This window comes from Pipra filicauda, unplaced genomic scaffold (genome assembly GCF_003945595.2).
Source record: "Pipra filicauda isolate LSUMZ 115617 unplaced genomic scaffold, ASM394559v2 scaffold73_size2923735_pilon, whole genome shotgun sequence".
Lineage (NCBI taxonomy): Eukaryota > Metazoa > Chordata > Aves > Passeriformes > Pipridae > Pipra > Pipra filicauda.
The window spans coordinates 1,878,006-1,891,642 of record NW_024104909.1 but is presented as its reverse complement, the minus strand read 5'-3'; the positions used below and the strand labels follow the sequence as shown (position 1 = coordinate 1,891,642).

At 38.7% G+C, this 13,637-nt stretch overlaps 1 protein-coding gene across 15 annotated transcripts in view; it reads right to left on the bottom strand.

Annotated features, from left to right (window-relative positions):
- RBFOX1 (RNA binding fox-1 homolog 1) overlaps positions 1–13,637 on the bottom strand; it is a 1,156,483-nt gene that overhangs the window by 705,152 nt on the left and 437,694 nt on the right. The window contains exon 1 of one of the 15 annotated variants that reach the window (XM_027750843.2): positions 8,986–9,004. The exons of the other annotated variants lie outside the window; for them this stretch is intronic. The gene's annotated coding sequence lies outside the window, so the exon portion shown is untranslated. Of the gene's footprint in view, positions 1–8,985; positions 9,005–13,637 lie in introns of those variants that run through there. 15 annotated transcript variants of the gene reach the window in all.

Below are 13,637 nucleotides of genomic sequence, written 5' to 3'. Positions count from 1 at the left end.
TGTTGTTGTTTTGTTTTTTTTTTTAATTAAGATGCTACAAAAGTGAAAAAAAAACCAACTTGTTTCCTTGGAAGTGCTGAACTTGTTCTCAATCCTCATGATTATTGTTTGGAGAGTGCCTCGGCCCTCCTGGTGTTATCTATTGTTGCCTGAGTTCACAGCTTTCTCCTCCTTCCAGGAGGTGTTTCATACATCCAGTAAGTAGGTACTTTTGAAAACACCCTCCAGTTTGAATGAGATTTCAAGAACTTCAGGCTCTTGAGGTAAACTCAGAACTACTGCACCAACGTAGATGAGATGGGGAAGCCACACAAGGACATACACACACACAGACACTTATATTGCAAATATAAACCTGCAAGTATATTTGCACATATACCTTAATTGCTTGCATATTATTGCAATTGTACTCATTCCATGGTGGAAGTGTAGTTGCTACACAAACTACAGAATTAAAGAGACACAGACTGGGAATTGTTACATGTAACATTCACAGTAAGTCTTATTTTCTCACTTTGCATCACTGCAAACCATCATCTCTAAGGAAATGATGCCACAGAAAAGTTTAGGAAAATAGTGTTGGGACTACATGTGGGAAGAAGGAAAATTTATATTTAAATTGTAAGACAATGTTCTTACATATGTGAGAAGCACATTTTAGAGATCTCTCTGAATCCAACAACTGCATTTCCCTTTCTGGTGTTACCCACGTTGTTAAACACACATTTGAATCCCCACGCACCGCTGGAAACCAGCTCCACTCCAGACAAAACACTAGTGAAACATTTTATAGTATGTAAATATCGTGAAGATACAAGTTTGCCCAGCAGTTCCCTTTCACTGTGGGCAGTGTTAGAGCAAATTTCCCTCTTCTCATCCACTGAAATTCAATTTTTCCTATTTAAAAGGCAAGGGAACCAGTAGACTTTCCAGAAGTATATATCTAAACTACAATTTTTTTTTGTCTATTGGTGGCATCATTCCTGCATTAAACATATATGTATGTTCTACACACAGTTGTTCCTGTCTGAATTAAAACTTTAAAGGAAAAGTCCTCATGATCATTGCTCTGTGTGCCTCAAAAAGAGAGCACCAGAGAATGTCATGGGAGATATTAATCCCCTAGAAATAATTAGACAGGTCACCTTTCATTTTTAGTGTATGTAGTCCTTTAACAACTATTCAGAGAATAAGACCTATGGTTATCAGGGTACCATTATAATCATGTCAAGAAATTAACTGCTAAGAAACAAATATACTGCTATAAGTAATTTTCATATCCAGTTTATGGAGTTTTATTTAATTCCTTTTTCCCCCCAAGAAATCAGTGTACTCACAGATTTTCATGAGAGTTCAGCTCTCGTTTTGGCACCCAAATGAGAGCCAGACTTTGATAAGAGCTCAGTGCCTTGCAGAACAGGAACTGTGAGGAGCTGAGCTATTTTGGAAATCTAGCAGCTGCTGTGTAGGCTGGGAATATGAAAATTCTGGTCTCCAGCTCCTTAAAAACCTGCCCTTACCTAACTAACAGCATAATAAGCAAGAATCCTAAATCTAGCAAATTACAGTTTCTTCTGCCATCTCCTTTGTCCTACTGAAAACTTCCCCTTCCAGTGCATTTCAAGAACTTTGCATGACCATTATTGGCACCAGGCACTCGCTGCCTCCAGGTACAGCTCTGACCTTTCCAGCACACCGTTCTTCGGGGCAAAAAGGTTAGTTTTCTTTGCCTGGTTTAACAGCAAAGTTGCCTCATTACTGGTACTATTAGAATTTTAAGCTGAAATAATGTTTAGCATTTGACTCGGGAGACTCAGAGTGTCACAGCAGTGTAACCCCACTGGCCACTGTCTCTCTCTCCAGGTACAGTCTTAACAGCCCATAAAAAATAGACACTTAGCTCTGAATTTCCTTCATCAACTGGAGTGTGCCCTCACTCTCTCAAATTACAACATTTTAAATTTTTTGAAAAATACATAAATGCTAATAATTATTAATAAAACATAACTTTTCTGAAAAGTAATAACCTCAGAGTCATCTCAGATAAACAAAAACAGTCCAGAAATGGAACAGGTTGATTTGGGGCTTTGCAGACACTCAGATTGCAGCAGCACATTATTCACATGAAGTACAGAGCACAGACATCAACTGTTCAGCTGAAATACTTAATTTTCAGTTTCTTTATGACAGATGTTGCCATTCACACCACAAAAACCTTCATTCCATCACCCCTTTGGCTGCAGAATCAACTCAAGTATTTTTTCAAAACTTGCTTTTTTTTTTCCCCCGATTCTTCTTTTGACAAAATGCTTTGGTTTTAAAATATATTTTTAAATGAAGAATTGTAGTATCACAAATGATCACAGAAACCTTCTGATACTTTGATAATTTAATCAAGACTAGTCACTTATGTTTTTCTAAAGGTTTTCCTAATTTTTTGGTATTTTTTGAGATGATAAACAGTCCACCAATTTGCATGGTCTGCCTTAACAATTTCATAATAATGACTGAAAAAAAAAGATGTCCATACGTGTAAGCCACCAAGAGGAGAGACAATCCTGGTTCCTATCAATGGAAGATGAAATATTTAAAAGACATGTCAAGAGAGACCTCTAGAGATGTGTAATCAGTGCTTTATATCTTTTTTTGAAAGTTATAGTCAAAAGAAATTCAGCTGATGTTTCCAGTTTTAGCCAACATTCCGAAATGCTTCACTTGGATTGCACTGACACAACCAATCTTTTATGTTCAGGCAATAAACTTTAGTTTGTGCAACAGCCCTGTGGAAAAAATATTTTGGAGAGATTTAAGGTTTTCTTGGTTTTAAACATGAACTGAAAAGTCTCTAAGCAAATTATATTAGCAAAATTATCACCACCACAAGACATTCCTCATGGTAATTTTAAATACATTTTAAATTTAATTCCAGTTGTCACATAAACAATTATGTGCATTTTGTAATCATGCATCTCTAATCAACTTTGGATCCCAAATTACATTTGTCTGGAAAGTTTCAAGCATTTAACTGCACAGTCATGGACCAGACCCTTCACAGGGATACGGAAACACAGCCAGTGCAATGGAATTGCTGAAACACTGGCTGCTCCTCCCCTATCCAGGCCACATGGAATAATAACTATCCTTGAAATTTTCATCAAAGAACTCATATAAAAAGGATTTTGGAAGCATTCCTCCTCTAAAAGCTAACGGGAAACAAAAATCCCTACAAACATCAGGACTATGTAGATGAAGTTGAGCATTTCAGCACCTTTGTGATGGTTCAGATTCTGAGCAGGGAAGGGGTCACTTGTGTGCAGCCACAGAACCAACGAGGTTGGAAAAGACCTCTGAGATCATCAACTCCAACCTTTGACCCAACACCACCTTGTCACCCAGCCCATGGCACTGATGCCACATCCAGTCTCTTCTTAAACACCTCCAGGGTCAGTGACTCCACCACCTCCCTGGGCAGCCCATTCCAGTGTCTGATCACTCTCTCTGGAAAGAATTTCTTCCTAATGTCCAACCTAAACCTCCCCTAGTGCAGCTCAAGGCTGTGCCCTCTTGTCCTCCTGCTGGTTCCTGGGAGAAGAAACCAACCCCCACCTGGCTCCCCCCTCCTGTCAGGGAGTTGCAGAGAGTGAGGAGGTCTCCCCTGAGCCTCCTCCAGGCTGAACAGCCCCAGCTCCCTCAGCCTCTCCTCATAGGAATTGTGCTCCACTCCCTTCCCCAGCCTCGTTGCTCTCCTCTGGACCCGCTCCAGCCCCTCAATGTCCTTCCTGAACTGAGGGATCCAGAACTGGACACAGCACTCGAGGTGTGGCCTCAGCAGTGACCCACAGCTCTGACTGTGTCCACGTGGTGACCAAACACCTGTAGATCCAAATGCTGAGCACAGCAGAGCCCAAGAAACAAACCCTCCCTACATCCACACCATCCCAGCTTTCACTCTGCCTCTTTCCATCACCACACCCCCCTTGCACACCCACTGAAGGAGCAGTAAACTGCACTAAAGTTAATTTGAAGTCACAAGTGGGGTTTATTAATTTGCCACTTCCCCCCCCTCTTTTTCTCCTGACAATTAGCTGTGATACATAACCTGAATTTTAATACCAAATTACAAGAGCACTGTATAAGTGACACACTCTAAAACACAGACTTTCTCTTTTCTTTTAGGTAAAATTAAGCTAATCTGCTCTGACAGAAGAGGGCTCTTTGGAACCAGCTAGTGAGTCTCCCAAATATGAAGCAGTAACCCAAATGTCAATTACTTTTCCAACAGCAGACAAATTGCTGGCACACTAATGCAATTTAAGGACAATAATTAGATAACAGGACTACAGAGTGTACCAGGTGACAGAGTTTCTGAGATAATAGAATCTAGTGTCCTACTTCTTAAATATTAACATCATTCCATCCCAGTCAATCGGTTTATGGTAATTTTAAAAGGGCAAAGCAAATTCTTTTTATTGCTAATAATATTGTGCTTTTCCAGCATTAGCTTTGAAGGTTAGCAATTTACAGGGTCAAACCTTAATTCTATTATTTCCATTTTATTTACTTTTCTTTTTTAATCTCTCCTCTCTGAAGTCTTTTCCTATTATAGAAATTTTAAGGCACTTGATTAAAAAAAAAATGAAACCCTTGAAGTGGGAGTTCACTGTGCTCAGTACAAAGGAGCCACTTTCATCACAGCACATGTAATCTGTTTATTATACCCATTTAGAAATTCCCAAACTTTTCTTATAATCACATTCTACTATAATCACATTCTACTCTAAGTGATTTGGTTAACTGTGTGTTAGGTAATCCATGTAACATGTCCAAGACTTTTCAAATCTTGGCCACAGTCAAGTGGCTCTCCAGAATTATTGTAGGCAGAAGAAACCTCATTGCTTTAGTCACAACTTCCCAGATCGCTAAATATCTGTCTGCATCACAAATTACCATTGGAATATTCTTCCCCCCACCTTTTTTTCCCCAATAGTTAGCTGGGGGATTTCTGTTTTCAACAAAGTCTCTGCAATTCTTGGTACCAGACACCTCCTTTCATCCAGAAAACCAGTGCCCACTGACACACTAAAATATCTCCACTCTGATCAGAAAGCTCTAGGACAAGAGAGGAATTTACCCAGAATAACATTCAGCTTCTCAACTAAGACCCTAATAAGAATGCAAATTTTTATTCTTTGTTTGTTTTTTAAGTTTTTAAGTGCATAAAGACATAAATTTAATCATATTACAGATCGTGAGATATCGTGTTTCAAAACTTATTTTTTCCCATCTTAAAAAAGAGACAAATCTTAAGAACCAGTCAAGTCAAATGACTTCCAAAAATGATTGTGCCAGTCTCTCAAAGCCATACTGGTATTTTTCAGTTGAAAAACAAGCCTTGTGAAATGCAGTTTTACATGTTCTGAAGTGTTTGCTGACACACAAATGAACAGGTTGCACTCAATTGTACAGCTTTTGGTCCTTGAGTCCACAGCATTTGTGTCTGGGAAACATTCAGCTTGAATGTCATGACACACTTGTTTGCTACATGCAAAAGGTGAGGAAAGGAAAATTAAAAAAATACAGCAAAGCATTGAGATAATTCTTTCCTGTGGGTTCTGTGAGCATAAAAAAACCTGAGGAGTCCTGCTCAGGTATCATTGCAGAACCTTGTAAAAAACAGACTTTTCTCACTTTTTGTCATTTACAAATAGGACAAATTTTTTGTTTCTAGTGTGTCCTATTGTCTACATTGTGACAAAAATAATTAACTATCCTGACTGTAATTTGTTACCCTGCTGGTAATGATGGTAATAATATATAAGGCACTGCCTATGTACTTTCTCAGTTAATCTGAAACTGGTATCAAATGCTGATCAGAAACACATTACTACCTGATTAGGCAATATAATCTCTGCTCATGAATCCCCTGTTATTCCACGTGCATTTTACCAACAGATCTGTGGATATCTGAATGATTTATCCTGACAGGACCACAGTACTTCCTTCCCACAGGAGAATTCTTGTTCCTTTTGACTGGCCATGAACACAGACTCGTGAAACCAGCACCACAAATGCATGGCCCAGTCTGAGGATTTGGGGATCACAGGGGCCATCTCTGACCAAGGGGCAATAACACCTTCAAGACCCTCATCCAGAACAACCAAAGAGCTAAAAAAACCCCCTTGTTCATTATCTTATAGCCCTGTGACAGAGCCAGGATTTCATCTGCCAGGGCCCAACTCAAATCAAGTCCTTTGGAAATAACACAACTGCTAAAACACAGACAAAGTAGCACACCTTATAACAGGTAAAAAAATAAACTGGACTTACTTTTTATTAATCTAAATACAATTAGAACTAAATTTGACTTTCAGTGATGTTAAAACTGTCCTGTCTTCAGTAAAGGTGGCAAATAAGAAGAAATCTTGGAGGTGAACACTCAGTTCTCGGGGATTCACGAGCCCCCTCAGCTGTATCTGGTTATCACACAGTGCAGCAGGAAAATTCTTTGATCACAAAACATTTTGAGGAAAATTGATATTAAAGTAAGTAAACAAACATGTTCCCAAGTCCAGGGGGCCTGATGGGATTCATCTCAGAGTTCTGAAGGAGCCCAGTGGATGTTATGTCAGGAGCCCTCCCTGTCATCTGCCACAGGTCTCGGGAGTCTGGAAGCTGGATAACATTATTCCAGCCTAAAAATGGGCATGAGGAAAGACTCAGGAAACTATGGAGCTGTCAGTCCAATCTCAGCACCTGGAAAATTCTGAAGATAATCCTGGATACTACTGAGAGGCACTGAAGTAATTCTCTCAGGACCTCAGCTTTGCCCACCCTGCTCTGGGTCTCAGCACTTGTTCAGGGCACTGTGATATTCCAGGGATGTGGAGGTCCCCCTAAGGCACTACAATACTCCAGGGATGTGGAGGTCCCCCTAAGGCACTACAATACTCCAGGGATGTGGAGGCAGGAGCCTGATGTCACCACTTACAATATGCAAAAGAGAGGAGACATTAGAGAAAGCAAAGAAACTAAAGAGTCTGTAAAAATAAATTACAGAAGAGACTAGGAATGGGCACTGTTCTGTGGAGAATACTTAGAGCTCATGCACATTTATAGCCCAGGCATGTTCAATTTTAAACCTACTGCTTTTAGCAGTGAAGTGACAAAAAGAAAGAAGTGGAAGGGACAGTGGGAAAGCATAAAAAAAAAGTTACCAGGACAGCAATTACAAAAGGGATAACTTACTATAAGGCATAACAATGAGCAATATGTGCTAATAACACATTATATAATCTGATTTTTTTAAAAATTTATATCATTCCTTTAAATAGCCAATCTCAAATATCTACAGGAAAAAAACCAGCAATCAATACCATTCCATTATATACCTTTCCATTAAAGGAAAGATATAGGAAAGCCATAAAGGCTGAACCCAACAGACAACCTTTCCATGAGCTTTTTCAGTTCCATATGTATTAAGACTGATAAATCATTATTCATCCCTCTAAGTACAAGGGTTTTCTTATTTCTTATGGATAGAAAAAAAAAAATGCTTTTTTTGGACAATGAAAAATTCGGTCTTTATTCTTCTTCCTACTCCTTTTCACACAACCTCTACTCTGTGGCCCAGGATAATGAGAATCGAATATAAATGAAATAAAGGCACTTCCATCTACTTTTATAAAGAAAATAAAGTTCTTTTTCTTTTTTTTTTGTAATCCAACATCTCATTTCAAAAAGGAAATAGCTTTAAGGCTTGCATGCTTTTACAAGTATATGTCTGATTCTACAATAGTAGTCTAAGAAAGTCACATTCCTTAAAATGAAACATGTTGTTTTCAGTATTTTCCCTCCCTCATGATCTCTTTCATTTCAATTATTTCATAAATAACTTTTTTCTCATTAAATACTCCTGTTTTCTCTCTGTAAAATGTAAAATTTTCTTCATTCTGTATTTATAAAAGCATAAAGTAGTGTAGCCTATTTCTAGAGGTCTCTGCAGCTCTACATACTATAAATACTCCTAAGTCCTCCCTGACTATTCAGTTCTGAAATAATAAAGCCTCTTTGGAAATAATAAAGTAATAGGCGCCTTCATACATAAGAGTTACATCAAGGAATTAAGCTGTGCTTACATTTGTTCACATATTCTTATTATTTGCCTTAATTCCAGAATAAACTCAAATCTGATGTCTCCTGCTGGGTGTTCCAGTTTCACTGACACACTGCAATTGGAATTTACATCTCCTGTGCTGAGGCAAGCAGGTTCAATTGCTGCTTCTGGGACAGTTGTTAGCTCTGCCTGGTATTCCTTGCCATGAACACACAGTGGTCACTATTCCCATGCCTTTGTTCCCCATTCCTGTTTCCCTTGTGTTCCACGGGATCACAGGATGGCTGAGGTTGAAAGGGGCCTCTGGAGATCAGAGTCCATCCCCCCTGCTCCGGGCAGGCTCAGCCAGAGCAGCTCTAAACAAACCAAGCCAGCTTCAAAGAACACTCTCAAAAATCTCTGAGTAGAGAACATCAAATGAGAGAAGAACACAGCTTAGGTTGCCAGGATATCCATGGAGAGACACTGAGGATGTGACTGATGGAGTTGGTGGGTGCAGGACTGAAATGCCTCCCTTCCCTCTCTACTTGAGGGCACAGAAATTCTGTTGCCTGTAGCTGGCAGGAAAGCCTGCAGCCACCTGAGGTGTTATTTAAACATTAGCTGGCAGTGGCTCTTCCAGACAGCAAAGAGTGAAAAGACATAAGGAAAAAAAAAAAAAGATAGATGGTGAAGCAAAAAATCAATGTAGTTCAGTAACTGACCAAAGAAAACAGCAGCAGGACTAACAGGGAAAATAGAAATATTTGGGGAAAACTTTTAATTAATTCCATAATGCTGCTTTGAGAAACCACACATGTCACCAGAAAAACACATCTCAAGGAAAAGTGGTAAAAGTAGCAGTTTGTGCAGTGTAGTAGGAAACAACTTACTTGGCTTTCAGGAATGCAGAACCACTGAAGGAAGGAACCGGAAGGAAAAGGGATATCGGGATCCTGAAAATCTATGACAGAGAAAAGAGGGAGAGACAATAATGGATGGTGTAAGATGAGATGATAAAATGGAGAGTACAGAGGAGAACAAGACGACACAGTGGGAAAACAAAACAGGGATCAGGGTTTACAGATGAATCTGAGTCCAGAATTTATGGAATTATTGTCATAAGATGAAAAAGGGGATGGCACAAACAAATAAGGAGAAAAGCCAGTGACTTCAAACATAAAAGAAGGTAACAGCTGCTCTCCTGTTTCACTAAGTTGGATCATTTACCACATCCATATTTCAAATAGTAATTAAGTTGTACTGGAGCCAACAGCAGCAGGGACTCTTTATTAATGAATGCATAGATCAGATAAACAACTGTGCTGAAGATGAATTTTACTAGTAAACTTTACCATTACCATTTCCTATAAGAATGAAGATGCATAAAACGGTGCCTCAGACATTATTTTCATCAGCAATCAAAAGTTTTTCTATGTGACCACAACTAAATGATTCAAAAGAACTATGAAGTCTTGCAATATTTCATGACATATGGATAATATTTTAGCATTTCTAAAGAAAAATTAAAAGCCACCAAAAAAACCAAACCACCCACCAAAAAGCACCACTCCCCCCGACCCAAACAAATCCAAAAAGATGTATTTTTCTACACCAAGCTGTAGCAAATTGGAGCACTTTTCTGAGAATAATCAGAACTCTCTGGCTGCTGTTCAATATGCAAACAAGTCTAATTACTCTCTCTGGCTTGTACCAAAAATGTTTGACTCCTCTCAGAGATCAGTTTTCATATTTGATGATGGACTCTGGAATCCTGGGTTTACATGTTTTGCTGATCCATTCCAAAGCTCCAAATAAATACAAGAAATGCACACCCAGACCTACCTTGTAGGTGATGGGATGAGAACCTTTCATCTAAAGAGTCTTCTCAGCTCAAAACCACCCAGCTGGAGCCTTCCCACTGCTCAGTGTACGTGGGCACTACTCATTTCTTTGGGCAATAGTTACTCCCTATTTTTGGAATTAGGTTCTACTTTCTTGCTCAGAAAGCTGAATTTAGCTGTAGGCTGCTATTCCATCCCTTTATTAAGCATCTTTCAACACATTCGGGATCCAAAAAGTTACTCATCGTAAGGAAGGAGTTTGGGTACCAAACTGTCTTTATGGTTTCTCTCCAAGCTCTCCTCATCCTGAGTGCTGGTATTTAAGTCACCCATAAAGCTCAGAGAAAAGGTCATATTTTTCAGCTTTCTAGGCAGGAAGGATGGAAGGAAGGACAGAAGGATGGAAGGACCTAACTCATAACTGTTTAGTTATCTAAGCTCAGTACCCAACTACCCAAAGCAGATGCAAGAAGTACAAGAGAACCATGTATTTTTTTTCTGTACAAATGTGTTTCAAATTTTGGAGCTAATAAAAAAGAAAGAAGACAGAAAGCCACTAAACAAATTATTCAAATTTTGGAGGTAATAACAAAAAGAAAGAAGACAGACAAGTCACTTTGCAGTAAAATTGTGAAGCCATACAACTGAGAGACTGTGGAGAATCAGAAGTTCATCTTTCCCATCCACTTTGGGGTTCACAGGCTATAGTAGGACAGAAAAAGAATTTCTACCTTGCCCTTAAGCTTGGCATGAAAATAACCCAACAATCCACAAAGAACACAACTGTCTGTACCTTCTTTCATTTCTGTTCTGTGTAGCTTTAAATACAAGACTTGCTACTCCTTTTTTTTCCCTTAACAAAGCATTTCTCTGCATTATTCTTTCCCAGTATCAATCTCTATTTATTAATTGTCAATTTATTTTATGCTATCTGCAACAATTCTTACTACAATCTGATCACTCAAAATCCACTTATTCCTAGTGCCATGCCTCACGTACCTTTCATCAAGATTAATAGAATTTGTATTTGATCAAGCCCAAGATCCTCTCACCAAGACCACAGTCCCTGTGCCAGCACAACACATCAGTAATTTAAGATATCCCTGCCCTGCCCAGAGAGGCAAAGCAGCACTTTGATTCCTCTTTCCCAGGCAGAGAACTGTGACACTGTAATCAAGTGATCTGCCTGAGGAAAGCAGGGATGCTGCTGAGAGAGATTAGATTGAAATCTAAAATCCTTGACACCTGGCTAAGTACTCATGACAGGACTGTGGAGAATGCTGGATCTTTTCACCTCTCTGTAAAGAAACCCTCAATATAATCTAAATAGATTTATACCATCTGTACGTTGAAATGAAATGGATATGAATTCACACTTTGCTGGGTTACCTCTACTACTGACTATTTGTCCTCATACTTCTGAAGCTGAACACTATGTGAAAGTATTTTATTAAATACTGTGTAGTCCAGATATTTATTTTTATCCTTTGAAACTGCCCAGTAACACCCAACAGTATCAAACCCTCACTTAGTACCAACCACCAAACAAGGATGGAAATTCCAGCACCCTTGAAACAATTATTTACAGCAAACCTTGTGAGAAAACTGCCGGCTGGACTAATCCTTCCTTTGACATTTCAGAATATGGGATTAGAAGTCTCTCTAATTGTTTGCTTATGAGACACAGCATTGGTCAGGTGGCAGTAAAATCAGTGAAATCAGATGCAGCACCGCCAGAATAATTCCCAGTTTTAGAACAGCTACCTGCATGCAGAGTTCTGTCGTTTCCTCTGTGCACACAATTCCAACAGCCAGGGATCTGACAGGGAAAATCCCAACTAATGGACCACACAGCAGAGCTTTAGAAAAAACTGCCCTGCAAGAGCTATAATGACCAGTCACTGCTACTGGAATATGTAGCTGTGCCCATTTGCAAGGAAGTAAAACCAGATGGGAATGTTTAATTTGCTTTCACTTACCTTTGGCATTCTCTGCATAATTCTTGTGCAAATCCCCTCAATACTCTCAGACTGTTTTGCATAGGCAAGGACATGCTGGCACACAACACATTAATCTTCATATACCTGTTCCAGTTGTGCAGTGCCAATAGACACGATATCCCCTAATGATAGAGGTTATCATTTCCCAGCTCCTAATTTATATCAGGCAATGGAATAAGTCAAAAGTACTAGTGGAAAGAGTTTGTGTCATTGCAAATTACAGTGTAAAGATTTTCCTTCCTCCCAGTTTTACTACAAAGAAAGAAAAATCCAGAAAAATAATAATAATAATTTCTGCAATTCAAAATGCCCAGAGCCTGGACAGCATGAGGACACCTGAGCTGGAATGGCAAATAAATCAAGGACAGAAGCACAGTCACAGTCAAATGACAACATTTTAATGTAAAAGTTTAGTTCTCAACTTTTTTATCAGCTTTCAACGTGTTACTTAAATTCCTGACAGAGAGGAGGTGTCCACTGGGACTAAACTGCAAAAAGGCATTTTTTAAATGTCCACGAAAATGTGCACGTGAATACACCTATTTATACAAATAAAATAAATTAGTTCATAAGTCTTAATAACACTAAGCAAGAGATTCCACTGTAAATATCTAATGCCAATAGGAAGTTCACCCAGTTACCTTTTAAGTAAAGATGTTTTGAAACAAAGATTTTTAGATAGCTTCACTTACACTTTAAAGTAGAAAAAAAGCTGAGTTATAAATCAGAACTTATTTTATACCCTCTAATAGATTCAAATGTATTTCAAAAAAAGCATTAAGAAATGAATTTTGATGCTGAATATTTTTCTAAGTGCAATTTCAGATGTTAGCATTTATACACAGCATATAACATTTATAATTAGCATATAACAGGGTCATAATTAGTCTTTGCTGCTGTCACCTGAAGACCATGCACACATTTCACCCACATGCAAGGCTCCCTTCCAGTTACAAAACTCTGATATAAATCTTAAATTAATTAATTTTCTCTCTAAACTTTATCCTATATCACTGGCTTAAAAGTAAATAGTCCTTTAAAACAAGATAGTATGTGCATTGTTAATACTTTTTGCTCAGAAGATCAGCCACGTGTAAAATAGGTGTATGTTCCTGTAATTGGCTACAGTATTTTGCTCCATGGTTAAATGCATGATTTCCTCTAATAGAATGCCAGTGTGGTCTACATCACATTTTCTACTTCATAAAGATCAAATGAGCTGTGACCACAGGCTCCCCAACTTAATGGAAAGTTCACTCAGTGACTTCCGAGTTTAAATTGTCCCTTTCTCCCATGAATCAATAGATTTAAAGCACATTCATGGATCTCTTCACCAAAAGGTTTAATCCCAGGCGACTAAAAACAGTAGATCTAACTCAGATTTATCCCTCTTGTAGCTCACCAACCTAAAGGTTTATAACACAAAAACGTAGCTGAATTCATGGAAAGACACCTACTTGATGCAAATCACTCCCCTGCCTGTGCATCCTGTAGCTTTCTATGGTTGCTTTGTGGAATGTTGGGAGCAATCATTACAAAGCTATGACATTTCCCTAAAGTCTTTTACTGCTAAAAACTGGTTTGCTCCCAACAAGTACATAAATGGCCAAACAACAGAGTAAACCCACTTCCACTTATTTATGTGTATAAAGATGCAAAACACCTGCATACAACTCTAGCTGAGGATTTCTACATCTTTGC